The 14,997-nt window shown below is 51.4% G+C and overlaps 1 protein-coding gene across 2 annotated transcripts in view; it reads right to left on the minus strand.

Annotated features, from left to right (window-relative positions):
• Nucleotides 1-14,997, minus strand: part of KAZN (kazrin, periplakin interacting protein) — a 515,264-nt gene that overhangs the window by 175,290 nt on the left and 324,977 nt on the right. The gene's annotated exons all lie outside the window — the stretch shown is intronic.

A 14,997-nucleotide genomic window follows, 5' to 3' on the forward strand; every position in this document is an offset into this window, starting at 1 on the left:
CGCCTCCAGCGGAGGAGCTCAGGGTCTCTGTCCAGCCTGGCAAGGACCTCCTGTTATCACTGCTCAGCACACTGCCTGGACCCTGAGCCTGTGTCATGGACAACAAAGCTCAAAGCTCAGTCACTGTCACGACTCTCAATATCCCAACAGGCAGAGGAGAGTGCCCGAGAATGCACACCCTCAAGTACACGCACTCCACCCTATGCAGAGGCACCTCCCAATGCAGAGGCACCTCCCACTGCCGATGCAGACCACATGCTTACTAAACATCACCGGCCAGGTGAGAGGCTCACACCTGTAATCCCAGGGCTTTGGTAGGCTGAGGTGGGAGGATCACTTGAGACCAGAAATTCGAGACCAGCCTGGGCAACACAGTGAGACCCTGTCTCTACAAACAAAAATTTTTAAAAATTAGCCAGGCATGGTGGTGTGTGCCTGTAGTCCTAGCTACTCAGGAGGCTGAGGTGGGAGGATGACTTGAGCCCAGGAGTTTGAGGCTGAAGCGAGCAATGATCCTGCCACGGCACTCTAGCCTGGGTGACAAGAGCAAGACCGTGTGTCTAAGATGAACAAATAGGCCAGGCACGGTGGCTCACGCCTGTAATCCCAGCACTCTGAGAGGCTGAGGCTGGCAGATCACCTGAGGTCAGGTGTTCGAAACCAGCCTGGCCCTATGGTGAAACCCTGTCTCTACTAAAAGTATAAAAATTAGCCTGGTGTGGTGGTGGACACCTGTAATCCCAGCTACTCAGGAGGCTGAGGCAGGAGAATTGCCTGAACCCAGGAGGAGGTGGTTGCAGTGAGCCAAGGTCACGCCACTGCTCTCCAGCCTGGGCAATGGAGTGAGACTCCATCTCAGAAAACAAAAACAAAAACAAAGAAAAAATGAATAAATAAATAAACATCATTATCTGCCGTCCATTGTCTTGCACACAGTATTTAAGATGGTTTATTGATAAAGTAGCAGCTCTACTTAGCAAGTTCCTCCTGTAGGACGGGTGCCATCATTCTCATTTTACAAGAGGTGGAAACTGAGGCTCAAAGAGATTAAGCAGTTTGCCCAAGAATCTCCAGTGTGGTCTTCTCATAATGCATGAGATTCTGACCAAATGTCACCAGATGTCCCCTTCTGAGTGGGAGAGCAAAGCCCAGACAGATGCTAACTCCAAAAATTTCTCCCCAGGAAGTCCAAATCCTGCCCCAGTGCTTGACATCCTATTGAGTATTGGACTCTGGACTTGTCTGACTTGGCCATCTCTCTGGTGAGTCTTATATCACTCCAGCACCGCCCCCCCCCCTTTTTTTTTTTTTTCAGATGGAGTTTCACTCTTGTTGCCCAGGCTGGAGTGCAATGGTGCGATCTCGGCTCACTGCAACCTCTGTCTTCCAGGTTCCAGTGATTCTCCTGCCTCAGCCTCCTGATTAGCTAGGATTACAGGTGCCTGCCACCACACCTGGCTAAGTTTTATATTTTTAGTAGAGATGGGGGTTCACCATGTTGGCCAGGCTGGTCTCGAACTCCTGACCTCAGGATCCACCTGCCTTGGCTTCCCAAAGTGTTGGGATTACAGGCGTGAGCCACCGCATCTGGCCCATTTTGAACTAATACAAATGATCTTAATCTCCATAAAAACCCCTACTAGATAGAGCTAGCACCCCAATTTACAGATGAAGATATTGAGGCTCAGAGGGGTTAAGGAACTTGCTCAGGGTCCCCACTGTTGGAACAATTCGCACCCAGGCAGCTGGGCTCTATGGCCCCAACGTCCTCACACTCAGAGCCCTGTGTCTGTGTACCTGTCCTACCCAGCTCAGTGAGGGGAGCCTGCCCTACACAAGGCTAAAATGCCCTAAACACCACCAAGCACAGAGTAAGGCAAAGGTGCCCTTTTGCTAAATTCTGACCTTCCTGGGCCGCGCACGCCTGCTCTGCTGTGAGAAGGTAGCATCGCCTGCCTGCTGGGTATGGATTCAAGTCACCTCCAAAGGGGAGCAATCAGCGCCTTCCAGGGAGATGGCCATCTCCAGGCACAGGCTGGAAAATCAGACTCCCACTGGGAAGGCTGAGAGGAGCCAGATGCCGTCTGGAGCACCCAAAGCACCAGCTGCTGGTGCTGACCTCAGTGTGCTCAGCTCTATCAGGGATGTGCCAGGAAAGTGGCGAAGGGGACATGACAGCAAGCGCTTATGCAGCCCCTTGAGGGAGCAAGCACACTGGGCTGGGAAGGAGAGGGTGTTCAGTCAACCCCACCCAAGCCCCATACTCAGGAGGCTGATAGATCCAGGGGTCCTCCTACAAGCTGACCTGGGAACTGTGTGATCAAAGAAGGATGGTAGGGAGAGAGGCGGAGGGGACGTGATTATTTATGGCCAGGAGACTGTGGACAGAACCTAAGAGGTGGCAACTGATTCGCTAGTCCTTCAAGACAGAGGGGGAAGGGAAAGACAAGAAAGTACAAACAACTCATAAAAGAGAAAACTGAGCTCCTCCACAGGGAACTAGAAAAGGATTTGACCCAAAGTAGGTGCTCTAAGGAAACCTGCAAGTAATTAACCAGCAGGGTTTATGATGAAGGCTCTCCTCTGGTCCCATAACACCTAGCAAGGGGCACAGGCACATGCTTGCTGAGGAGCCAACTTCACCTTCTGCAGCGTGACTCGCTGCCACGCTGTGCTCTGGGTGACACTTGCAGATGGCACTGCAAGAATTACACCCAGAGGGGCTGCAATGAGCAAGAAAGGCTCACAGAAAGGTTGGGGGCCCAGGATGGGGCAGGATGTGGACTTAGTTCAGGGTAGGAAGATAACAGAGGCAAGAACCAGCAAGGCAAAGGGTAGGAATGAGCCACGGTGGTTCATGGGACAGAGAGGCCCTGAGCTCCTCCACTGGAGACGGAAGGGGGATGGTCACATTTGTGGAGCCTCACACAAAACCGAGAACAGAGCAGGTGCTGGATGCCTGCCACGTGGATGAACAAGGGGACTTGTCGCATCTGGGGACAGGGCAAGAGAGGGTATCTTTCTGGTTTCAGTTAGGAGTTTTAGGCAGAAAAAAAACTCTCTTCCAGAATATAAGTGCCATGAGAGCAGGGTTCGTCCTGCTCAGCTGTCAGTGCCAGGCGCACAGTTGGGGCCCGGTAAGTACTTATGTGATGAGGAAGGATCAAAGTGATCAAGGAATCTAAAAGGGGGCAGGGCAGGTAGGTGAGGCATTAGCTGCTGGGAAGGTGGAGGGATCCCTTTCTATATGGCAAAAGCAGCCGAGTGTGGCTGGCACAGTGGAGCAGGGCACCTGTGATCAACCAGCCTGGCTTGCCTGAGACCGAGGCATATCCCATGGTGCGGGATGTTCAGTGCTAGAACCAAGAAAGTCCTGAGAAACACAGGACAATTCGGTCGCCCCAGGTACAGGTCTGTCTTCACTAGCATCCTATAGCTACCAACCGATGGTACCAACTGCACCTGATGGTACCAATGGCATCTCTAAGGTGCCTCAGAGTGAGTGAAGCGCTTCCAAATCCATGGGCTCTCATAAAGCAACCACGGATCTGTGAGCTAGGCCAGGCTGACACTATGATTTCACTTCACCATACAGGGACACAGGTTCAGAGGGTGAGTGAACTGTACAAGGTCCCACAGCAGGTAAGCTGCAAAGTCAGGGCTGATGTTCTGCCCGTCACCTCCCCTGCCTTTCCATACACTGGGGAGATGTGACATGGAAAAGCGCTGTCTGCTGAGCACAGCTGTGGGGTGGGCGGACGTCGTCCAGGCATCCCCAAGGGCAGGGGGGCTCGGAGGCTCCAGGGAAATGGGCCCATCTGGCCTTCTGTTCTTCTAACATTCTGGCACTGGGGGAGCAGGCGGCCACCATCTGGGATATGGGAGAGAAGATGGGGCGGGGGTGCTGTAGGCTGCTGCTCCACTTGTCCCACCAACATCACCATTAGGGGGTCCCCTGGGTAAGGCCAGGATCTCTGAAGGCCCTTGTGAAAGGCAGACAGACCATCTAGTGACACATCCAGTAGCCCCTAGGCATAGAAGGGCCAAGCAGCCCTTGGTAGCTGGGCAGGGAACAGGCCAGGGTACAGGGAGAAGGGGAAGGGAGAGGGGAGAGGGAGGCAAGGAGGGAAAATAGAAGTGGAAAAAGCCTTCTAAAGCTGCCTTGCCCAGTGGCTGCTTTCAGACTATAGGTCCATCAGCATCGCCTTGCGGGGCTTGTTAAGATCCAGACCGGGCCCACCCCCAGTTTCTGACTCTGTAGGTCTGGAGTGGACGGAGAATTTGCTTTTCTTTTTTTCTCTTCTTTTCTTTTTTTTTTTTTGCTCTGTCGCCCAGGCTGGAGTGCAGTGGCGCGATCTCAGCTCACTGCAAGCTCCGCCTCCTGGGTTCACGCCATTCTTCTGCCTCAGTCTCCCGGGTAACTGGGACTACAGGCACCCGCCGCCACGTCCAGCTAATTTTTTGTATTTTTAGTAGAGACGGGGTTTCACCACGTTAGCCAGGATGGTCTCCATCTCCTTACCTCATGATCCACCTGCCTTGGCCTCCCAAAGTGTTGGGATTACAGGCGTGACCCACCACGGCCGGCTGAGAATTTGCATTTCTAATATGTTCTCAGGCGCTGCTGATGTTGCTGGTCCTGGCGGCACACCTTGAGAATCAACGGCCCAGCTCAAGCGGTTCTGGGGGATGGTGCTGGGGGTTGGGGGCAAAGGCACAAAGGACACAGTAGGGCTCCTGATGCTAGAGGTAAAGGCTCCTGATGCTAGAGGTAAAGACGGCAGGTGCTGGAGCCTCGGTCCTCAAAATGCAGAGTGAGCTGGCATCATCTGGGATTAGGGGTGGAGTCTGTTTAAAATGCAGATTCTTGGGCACATTCTTTTGTGTGTGTGTGTGAAATAGGGTATCTCTCTGTTGCCCAGGCTAGAGTACCGTGGCGCCATCTCGGCTCACTGCAGCCTTGATCTCCCAGGTTCAAGCAATCCTCCCACCTCAGCCTCCAGAGTAGCTGGGATTACAGGTGCACGCCACCATGCCTGGCTAATTTTTGTATTTTTAGTAGAGATGGGGTTTCACCATGTTGGTCAGGCTGGTCTCGAACTCCTGACCTCAAGTGATCTGCCTGCCTCAGCCTCCCAAAGTGCTGGGATTACAAGCATGAGCCACTGTGCCCAGTCCTCAGGTATTTTTGATTGTCCAGGTCAAGTATGGCAACCAGGAGACAACACTGGAAAACAATAAGCTCCTGAGCGACTCTGAGGATGGTGGTGCAGGGACCATGCAGAGACGCACGGCAGCCCTAAGGGGGCACGGTATAAAAACACACATCTCAGGCTTCCCAAACTGCGATGGGCCTCGGAAACATTCATTAGCTTCATACCCTGACTCAGGCCCAGCTCCAACTTGGGAGCCGCTAGCCACATGTGGCCTTTTACAATTAAGTAAAATGCATATCTCAGTTATTCAGTCGTACTAGCTACATTTAAGCCCAGGGGCTACCATCTTGGGCAATGCAGATACAGACCACTTCCAGTGTTGCAGAAAGTTCTATCGGACAGCAGTGGCCTAGAGGGATCACAGTGTATCAGCTTCATTTCCCCATCTAAAAAATGGAGCTCCTCACACGTCATTTGAGGGTGCCAAAGAGAAGAAAGACGCCACCCAGGGTGGACGTTTCTACCTCACACCTAAAGAACCACTGTACTGGGCCAGGCGTGGTGGCTCACATCTGTAATCCTGGCACTTTGGGAGGCCGAGGCGGGCGGATCACCTGAGGTCGGGAGTTGGAGACCCGTCTCTACTAAAAATACAAAATTAGCCGGGCGTGGTGGCGCATGCCTATAATCCCAGCTACTTGGGAGGCTGAGGCAGGAGAATTTCTTGAACCTGGGAGGTGGAAGTTGCAGAGAGCCAAGATCGAACCACTGCACTCCAGCCTTGTCAACAAGAGCGAAACTCCGTCTCAAAAAAGAACCACTGTATCCTGGTGGGAGGGAGAAGGCAGCCCAGGCTGGCAGGGGAGGCATCCGTGATTGCTCCAGAACCCAAGGGGTAGCCTCTGTCCCTGAGAATGAACACCAGGGATGCAGGTTTGCCCCTTGGTCAGCTGCTGGTGCACCCAGGAGGGTCTCGAAGGAGCACAGGAAGGCTGAGGGCTGGCACTGTGGAAACGCAAGCCCAGCAACTCCTCCCTGGCCCGGGAGGTTTAAGGGGATGCCGCAGAGGCCTCCGGTGCTGGAACAAGGGTTACCCCAGATCAGCGGTGACCCTCAGCCTGGGTCAGATGTTTGAAGCTGTCGGACAGCAGGGAACACTCATGTTGTGAAGGTGGCTGCAGGGCCACAGATCTGGCTGGCCCAACCTCCCCACCCTTCTCTGAAAGGAGAGATGGAGGGGGCGACTGGAGGCCAGGATGGGAAATTGAGTATTTACATGGATGCTGACCAGCATCAGTCCCCAAATGACCACTCTGGTAACCTGATGGGGCCACACCGAGTCCCTGCCTGATGCCTCCAGTGTTGGGGAACCCACTGCCTCCCAGGGCAGCCCATCCTGTTGCTGAACAGAAAATCTCTCTCACACTGAAGGGAAGGTTGTCTCCCTACACCATAGTGTCTAAGCAACAGGTGCCCTTCTGTTCAAAACCCCAGGGCAAGGAGTGGTGCTGGGGCTTAGCAGTCATAAATATGCTATGAAAAAGGAGGGCCGGGCGCGGTGACTCACGCCTGTAATCCCAGGACTTCGGGAGGCCAAGGCAGGTGGATCACAAGGTCAGGAGTTCAAGACCAGTCTGGCCAAGATGGCGAAACCCCGTCTCTACTAAAAATACAAAAATTAGCCAGGTGTGGTGGCAAGCACCTGTCATCCCAGCTATTCGGGAGGCTGAGGCAGAGAATTGCTTGAACCCGGGAAGCGGAGGTTGCAGTGAGCTGAGACGCACCACTGCACTCCAGCCTGATGACAGAGCAAGACTCCATCTCAAAGAAAAAAAAAAGAAAGAAAACAAAACTGACAAAAACCCCAATCATTTCCCTTTCTAAAAAGCTACATCCCACACAGACAGACAAAAGTGATGCTGCTGGGTGTGGTGACACGTGCCTGTAATCCTAGCTACTTGGGAGGCTGAGGCAGGAGGATGGCTTGAAACCAGTAGTTCAAGGCTGTAGTGTGCAATGACAATGCCTGTGAACAGCCTCTGCACACCAGCCTGGGCAACACAGTGAGACCCTGTCTCTAAAATAAGAATTAAAATGTGCATCACAATGCCAGAGATGTAACAAGGTGCTGGTTTTAATTATCGGGAAAAGATACCTGGATTTATGTCTTCCCCAAACCTTCCCAGTGCACCTGAGAGGTAGCCCTGTTTAAAGGGTTAAGGGAAGTGTGAGACACTTTGGGGATAAAGTACTTAAGACACGGTACTTCCAGATGTGGCTCCAAGACCATCAGCAGTGGGGCAGGGATGGAATGTATGTTAAAACTGCAGAACCTGGCCGGGCATGGTGGCTCACACCTATAATCCCAGCACCTTGGGAGGCCGAGGCAGGCAGATCACCTGAGGTCAGGAGTTCGAGACCAGCCTGGCTAACATGGTGAAACCCTGTCTCTACTAAAAATGCAAAATATTAGCCAGGTGTGGTGGCACGTGCCTGTAATCTCAGCTACTCGGGAGGCTGAGGCAGGAGAATCACTTGAACCCAGGAGACAGAGGTTGCAATGAGCTGAGATTTTGCCATTGGACTACAGCTTGGGCAACAAGGGCGAAACTCCGTCTCATAAATAAATAAATAAATAAATAAATAAATAGTGCAGAGCCCTGCAACTACTGTGTGATCCTACTTAGATGAGGTACCTGGAATAGGCCAACATACACAGACAGAAACTGGAATGGTGGTTGGCAGGGGCTGGGGGAGACGGATGGAGAGTTAGGGTTTAATGGGCATGGCTTCTGTTTGGAGTGATGAAAAAGTTTTGGAAATGGATTGTGGTGATGGTCCTCTAACACTGTGAATGTGTTTAATGCCACTAAATTGAATATCTAACAAATGGTTGAAACGGTAAATTTTATGTTACATACATTTTACCATAATACAAAAAATGCAATAAAAAAAAAAGTGCGGGGTTCTGAACTCCACCCTGGAGTCAGTTTCTGGGGTGGGACTCTGCATTCGAGCCCACTGATGTCAGGGCTCAGCTCCTTGTGGGTGGAAAACACACATCTTGTCAGTGGAAAAACACACATCTCAGGCTTCCCAAGCTGAGACGGGCCTTGGAAACACTCATTAGCCTCGTGCCCTGACTCAGGGCCAGCTCTAGCCACATGTGGCCTTCTACAATTAAGTAAAATTTAAATCTCAGTTCTTCAGTCGTACTAGCTGCATTTAAGCCCAGAGGCTACCATGCCGGGGAGGGCCACAAGCAGAGTCTCCTTGCAACCTCCCAGGCCCCTTGGCTTCCCCCCCCCAAAGGGTAGAGAGTAAATAGAAACCCCCCCCACTGGCTCTCCACTGTCTGGCTGACACAGGTAGAGATGCCAGAGGAAGCAATGACAAGACCCAGCCGTTGTTCGACCACCTGAAGAGCATCACGCCTGACGATGAAAGGGACCCGGGGCGGGGGATGGGGTGGGGAGGGTGAGGGCCATGCTGGGGAGCATGGACAAACAGGCCCCACATGTGGCCCAGAGGTGAATCACAGGATAATAAGGGTTTGGTGTCCTTTGTCTCCTCAGCACCCTGCCCAGCGCCTTGGCTCCTCTGCGGGGCTCAAGCAGCCAGGAATTCAGGATGAATGGGAAACACGGAGTGCTGGTGGGCAGCCTGGAGCCGGGAGGAGGGTGTCTGAACAGCCGCCACCAAAGCCTCCATGTGCTGTCTCACTGCAGGGCAGTCTTGTGAGTTCACAAGACTGAGAAAGGCACGTGCCTCTTTCTAGTAGATTCTGGGAACACATGTGCTCGGACAGGGGTTGGCACAAAAAGGAAAAAAAGCAAGATTTAACTTAGATGGCCATCTACCTGACTGTGTACTTCGGGCCACTGGTGGGAGTGAAAAGGTGCTAGTGTGCTCTCTTCATGAATCGTCCCTGTGCTGCAGCCTGGGTAACACAGCGTAAACCAGAGTATGTGCCCTCCTGGGTTTCTTACTCTAAAATTAACCCAATCCCAGGAAAGCAAAGGGCAGAGGTTCTCAATGTCTGATCTGTGGAATGCCAAAATTACGCAGGGTACTTGATACAAATCCGGATTCCTGGCAGGGGAGGGGAGCCTGAGAATCTATACCTTAGCAAACACCCCAGACCGCTGCAATCCCCGAAGTCTGAGACCCGCCTTGAATGGGTTGGATAAGGTTGGGAAGACGGCAAAGGGTGAAAACTTCCAGTGCTACCAAGACGTTCCCATGACTTTTCTTTCTTTTCTTTTTTTTTAAGACAGGGTCTTGCTCTGTTGCCCAGGCTGGAGTGCAGTGGTGTGATCTCAGCTCACTATAACCTCTGCCTCTTCTCCTAGATTCAATTAATTTTCCTGTATCAGCATTCCGAGTAGCTGGGACTACAGGCATGTGCCACCATGCCCGGCTCATTTTTGTATTTATTTTTTAGTAGAGATGGGGTTTCACCACGTTGCCCAGGCTGGTCTTGAACTCCTGACCTCAAGTGCTCCGCATGCTTCGGCCTCCCAAAGTGCTGGGATTACAGGTGTGAGGCATCGAGCTCATGCCTTTTCTAAGGTTTCATATCTGACCCTGGAAGCCTCCCTGTGTGACATCCTGGAGTATGGTCCCTTCCCAGCCTTGGGCCTCAGTTTCCTCACCTAGTAGAGGGAGCGGGTTGACCCCATCCCTGCAGAGGTTTCCCTCTGTGTTCTAGGTTTCCAAACGGTTGTGGCAGGGGGACCTCCTGTCAGGAGCCAGCTTGCCTCTGGCTTCTGGCTAGGGTGAAGGGGTAGGGGCAGAGTCTCCTGTTGACAGAGACCAAGGACCACTCTGGGCCCCAGAGGCCCCCCCTCCCAACTGGCTCTGGCTGATTGGAAGCCAGTGAGTCGAAGGTGCCAGGGAGAAAAATCCCATGACTCTCAGCAGCTCAGCCTCTGCTCTGTGGCTTGGTAGCCTGGGGAATTGTCAGCTGACAAGGAAACCGCAGGAGAAAGGGTGCTGGGAGGGCAGCATGGCAGCCTGGAACAGCTACTTTCCACAACCAGTATAACCTCTCCAGACCTCAGTGGTCTCACCTGTAAGATGGGGAGAACGGCAGCTGGCTGACAGGAATGGGGGGATCAACAGGAATACATGGAACAAGGTGCTTGGTTCTTGCTTGGCCCTTCCACACTAATGGGACCCAACTGAATGAACATCCACATTCTTCCCTGCCTGGGCACACAGAACTTCAAAGTTAGGAACATGCTGCTGAGGCTGCGCTGTGAGGGGAGGGAATGAGGCATCCAGGAAATAGCAGCTGTTGTTTTTACTTCTCTCCAATTCCCCAGGAGAGCTTTTCTGAAACTTCTGTACAATTAAAAGGTAGTGAACACAGTCAATGCCTGTGATAAAGTTACAGCCCGAACTAGTTGGGAGCCTGAGCCAGCCTCCAGATCCAAGAAGCAACAAAAGACGAGGCCACTGGCAGCTGTGGATTAGCCACCAGGTGCCAGGTGGAGGGCGTTTCCCAAAACAGTCCCCAGTGTCCAGCGCGTAGACTGAGGACAGGCCCCACTCGGAGCCCACCAGCTCCCCGCTCCTTAGGCCATACTTAGCGTCACCCAGTTCAGGCCTGGGACAGCAGGCAGCACTCGCGTACCTGTTACACTCTTCTGGCTCTGAATTTCCTCCAAATTGGGTGCCACTGCAGCACGTGATGGGCTAATGCCATTTGATGAGGGCCCCAGGGAATTGCCACAATTGATATCCTCTAACTGACCTCTCCTGAAGGCATCCAAAAAGCAGACGAGAGAAAGCCTGGAGTCCCCACCTTCAGAGAGGCCGCCCCACGGGAGACAGAGGTTGTCCTTGTGGACAGGAGGCAAGCCTGACCTTCCCTCTCCCTTGAAAGGCACTCATCTGACACCCGCAACGTACGACGCACTCACGGAGAGTAAACCCATTAAAACAACTCGCCCGCACGCTATAACCATGCCTGTGTCTCTGGAGTGTTTACAGCCCTTAGTGACTCACAACAAACACGGGATCCCCAGGGCGATGGCTTCGGCCGGCTTTAATGACATGTTGGGTGTGCTTATCTGCTGGGACTAAGATCTGTCTACGCGCAAATGTGCTGACGTTCCATTTTTGTCAGCTTGCCGTGTTACGGATGAGGGAGGCTAACTCCAGAGCCAGGGGTGCTATTTTCCTCCTGAGATGATTAAAAAATGAACAAACTCTTCCTCCAGAATGGCTAGAGGGTCCTGGCAAATTGTCCAGTTCACTCAACTGGAATATTACAAAGAACATAAACGATGTTTCGTACCCATTATGGAGATTTCGTGATGACTCAGAAGGCCAAATAAGCAGCTAGCCACCCTTTGGAGTCACCTGTTTGAGTAAATCCCAATATTTCAAGCTTCAAAAATAAAAAAAAAAAGTATTATATGTATTTTAAACACATATACATCAAGTCCTTTGGCATCTGGAGGAACAGGAATTCCCCCTCCTTCCATATGGCATGGACCCAGCATCAGGCTCCACGGGGGGAAGGATGTTCATCACACAGATTCCTGTCCAATTTCCAACAACTCTGAGGTGGGTAATACGATTTCCATTTTACAGAAGGGTAAACTGAGGTTCGGGACATTAAATAACTTGCTTAGGGGCATATAGCTAGCAAGGAGCAGAGCTGACAAATTCAAATCAGTGTGTGTTTGAGTCCAAAACCGGTGCCCTGTACCCACTATGGTGTGCCACCAGCCTTGGCAGAAGGATAAAGTTCTGTCCATCTCACCGGACCACAACACAGGGTGGAGGGTGGGGGGTGCCGGGCCGCAGGTTGAGACTCCTCAGGGAAGTGGATCTCAGCAGTGGCTTTCACCCCGATTGTCCAGAAGAACCAAGCCCTCCATTGCCTCCATCGCCTCCATCCTGCCCTCGCCCTGCGAGCAGAAGTATGCTCACACGAAACCCACCAATGGGTTCTAGTGGGCAGCTTCCTAAAAGCATTCTTAATTCCAAGCAGTGGAGATTGCATCTCATCCAGCCCCAGCAGAAGTCCTTTTCAGAACGGCTCACAGAGAGCTGACCTCCCACTGAAATTGCTAACAGCAGAAAGATAAGCAAATGCTTGAGTTGCTTAAAACAAGGAATGTCAAGGAGAGGACAAACTTTTTTTTTTTTAAGGATAAAAATTTAAAGGAAAAACAGACCAGAAACAATGTGGGTCTACTTTCTTAAGAGCAACATGAAGTCTTTCCATACTGCTGAGGTCTACAGTCTGGGATAAATTCCTGGTTGGGACACCCACTGGCTGCGTGGCCTTGGGCAGTTACTGAACTGTTCTAAGGACTGGTTTCCCCATCTACGGATGGGGTTAGCAACTGCACTTCCCCACTGGGTTGCTGGGAGGCCTCATGAAGACAAGGCATCCTGTTTAGTTCATGACACAACTAGTCTCCGGGAGGGTACAGTGCTGGGAGCCAGGACACAAAGACACGCAAGCGCCCCGGTCCCCTCAACTGTGGGTTTCATGTAAAGAGGAGGGGCAAGAAGTGATAAGAACCCAAACGATCATCATAATAAAATAATACAGAATTTTTAAAAAGTAGAGGACATGAAGAGGCAGGATAAGGCCACGTGGCTTTCTGAGCTCCAGGTTAAGAGAAATGCCAAATGGAGCAATAGGGTTAGAGTGCAGATGCTTCAGTTACAGACGTGTAGGGTGCCTCGTCTACAAAGATACTAATTTCCCATCACTTTAAAAAAAATGGCTTAGTTCCTTTAGCTGATCAGCAACACCCTCTTGCCTTAGAAACTCAGCACCTACACACCTCACTTCATCCTGGAACATGCTCCTCTGTCCACCCTACCTAAAAGCTAAGCAGCGTCCGCTCCCATCATTCTAACCCCTCCCCGGCTTTATTTTTCTGCATAGCACTTACACCATCTCTGGACATATCCTGTGCCTATTTGCCTACTGGAAATCTCCTCCCACAGAATGTAAGCTCCATGGAAACCAGGGCTGCAGTCATCTCCTTTGCTGCCATATCCCTGGCAGCTACAACAGTGCCTGGCCCGGAGCAGATGCTCAAGAAATGTGACCAAATGAATGGACAATGAAAGATCGAAGAAGCGGATTCCTGTTCCCAGCTTAAGAACCTCCAGGGAGCACCTGGCTCACTCTGAGGGGGCTCTGGAATGATCCGCCCCTCAGACGGAGTTATTCCCTTGGTGCCAACAGGGACACTGAGTTGTGGAACATCTCAGAGTAAAATACGATCGAGGCAGAAGCAGGTGCGGATTGTGTAAACATCCAACATCTGCACCTCCTGCTCCAGTCCCTAGGTCATGCACCCTGGAGGCCAGAGCTGTCACCATCACGGGGCTATCACCTGCTGATCTCAGGACATTCTCCCTGAGCAATTCAAGGTGTTTGGGCCTCCATCCCAGCCAGCCAGCATCCTCTCTATCTTTTCCCTTCCCCACATCTCTGAAAGTGCCAATTCACAGACTCTTCCATACAACAGGGCACCTCTTTCAGCTCCTTAAACTGAGCAGCACGTTCGACTTGGGACCAAGTGCTGAGATTCGAGGAACAGCCACCTCACAGCCTGGCTGAAATGTTTATTTCAGCAACAAGTTCAGCTTGCAGCTTTGAGCCAGAGTTCCCATTGCCCTCCTAGAGGAAAGTCCCTTGTAACAGCCAATGGTTTCAGAAACCATTTCCATGGCAGGCTGTCCTCAATGCCTGGCCATCATGGAAGTTCTCAGAAACTCGATTTGGTCTTTAAGAACCAGAGACCAGAAAGGGTGAAGGGTAGTAGGGTAGAGAAAACTCCAAACTTTCTGGTTTAGCTGCTGGTCTGATCTTGTTTCATGGCAGTGATGTCATCTGTAAACTGGGAAAAGATATTTCCAATGTGCTGTCTTTTAAAACGGACATACCATAAGGGCTGCAGGAATAACAACCACCCCTAGACCTAGGAAACAGGCATTCCTGGGCTACACAGGGTCATTAGGATATTATTATGAACACACAAATGGAGTCTACATAGACACAAAGTAAACAGCCCTATCTCCACCTAGCCATCTCCTGTACGTGTTTACATGAAAACAACTTCCACTGACACAACACTCAGCCTCAGATCACTTAAGTATTTTACAGACAAGACAAAAGTCATCTTGACTTAGTTCATGAAGGTGGAGACGGAGCAGAGAGCGCCACCATTTGATGGGAAACTGAGTCAGTGGGAGCACTGACAGGTCATCTAGCAAGCATGTAATGTCAGAAGGAGCTGAGGACTAACATGCATTAAGCGTTTATGGTGAATGAGGGAAGGTGTTTTACACACACCATCTTTGGAATGACAAATCTTTCGTTGGTACTATTATTTCCACTGTACAGATGGGTAAATTGAGTCTCAAAAAGATGAAGCAACTTGGCCAAACTCTCCCGTTTGCTTCCTCTTCGCATCGATGCTGTTTTTTTTTTACATCAACCCGTCTTGGACTCTGCTATGTGTAACTGAGGAGAAGGTGGGAAAAGGCAAACTCCAACACAGGAGAGAAGACTGCCTGACACCCAGAGGCGGCATTCCATCTCCTGGGGAGGCTACCATAGGCAAAAACAGGAATAGGGGGCCTTGCGTTTGGCTTTTTTCTTACAGGAAAGAGATGATTATTAGGGAAATAAGCCCGTGTGCTCCCCAGCTAGAGAGCTTGCTGCCTGGGAGAGGTACTACGGTGCTAAGACTTTGGATTTCCACGGACAAAACTGAGAATTCCAACACCATGATTTAGGACTCTGGGAACTTGGGCAAGTCACTTAACCTCCGGTCTTTTCTGTTCTTATCTGCAT

The sequence above is a fragment of the Macaca mulatta genome, chromosome 1 (genome assembly GCF_049350105.2).
Source record: "Macaca mulatta isolate MMU2019108-1 chromosome 1, T2T-MMU8v2.0, whole genome shotgun sequence".
In the NCBI taxonomy this organism is placed as follows: domain Eukaryota; kingdom Metazoa; phylum Chordata; class Mammalia; order Primates; family Cercopithecidae; genus Macaca; species Macaca mulatta.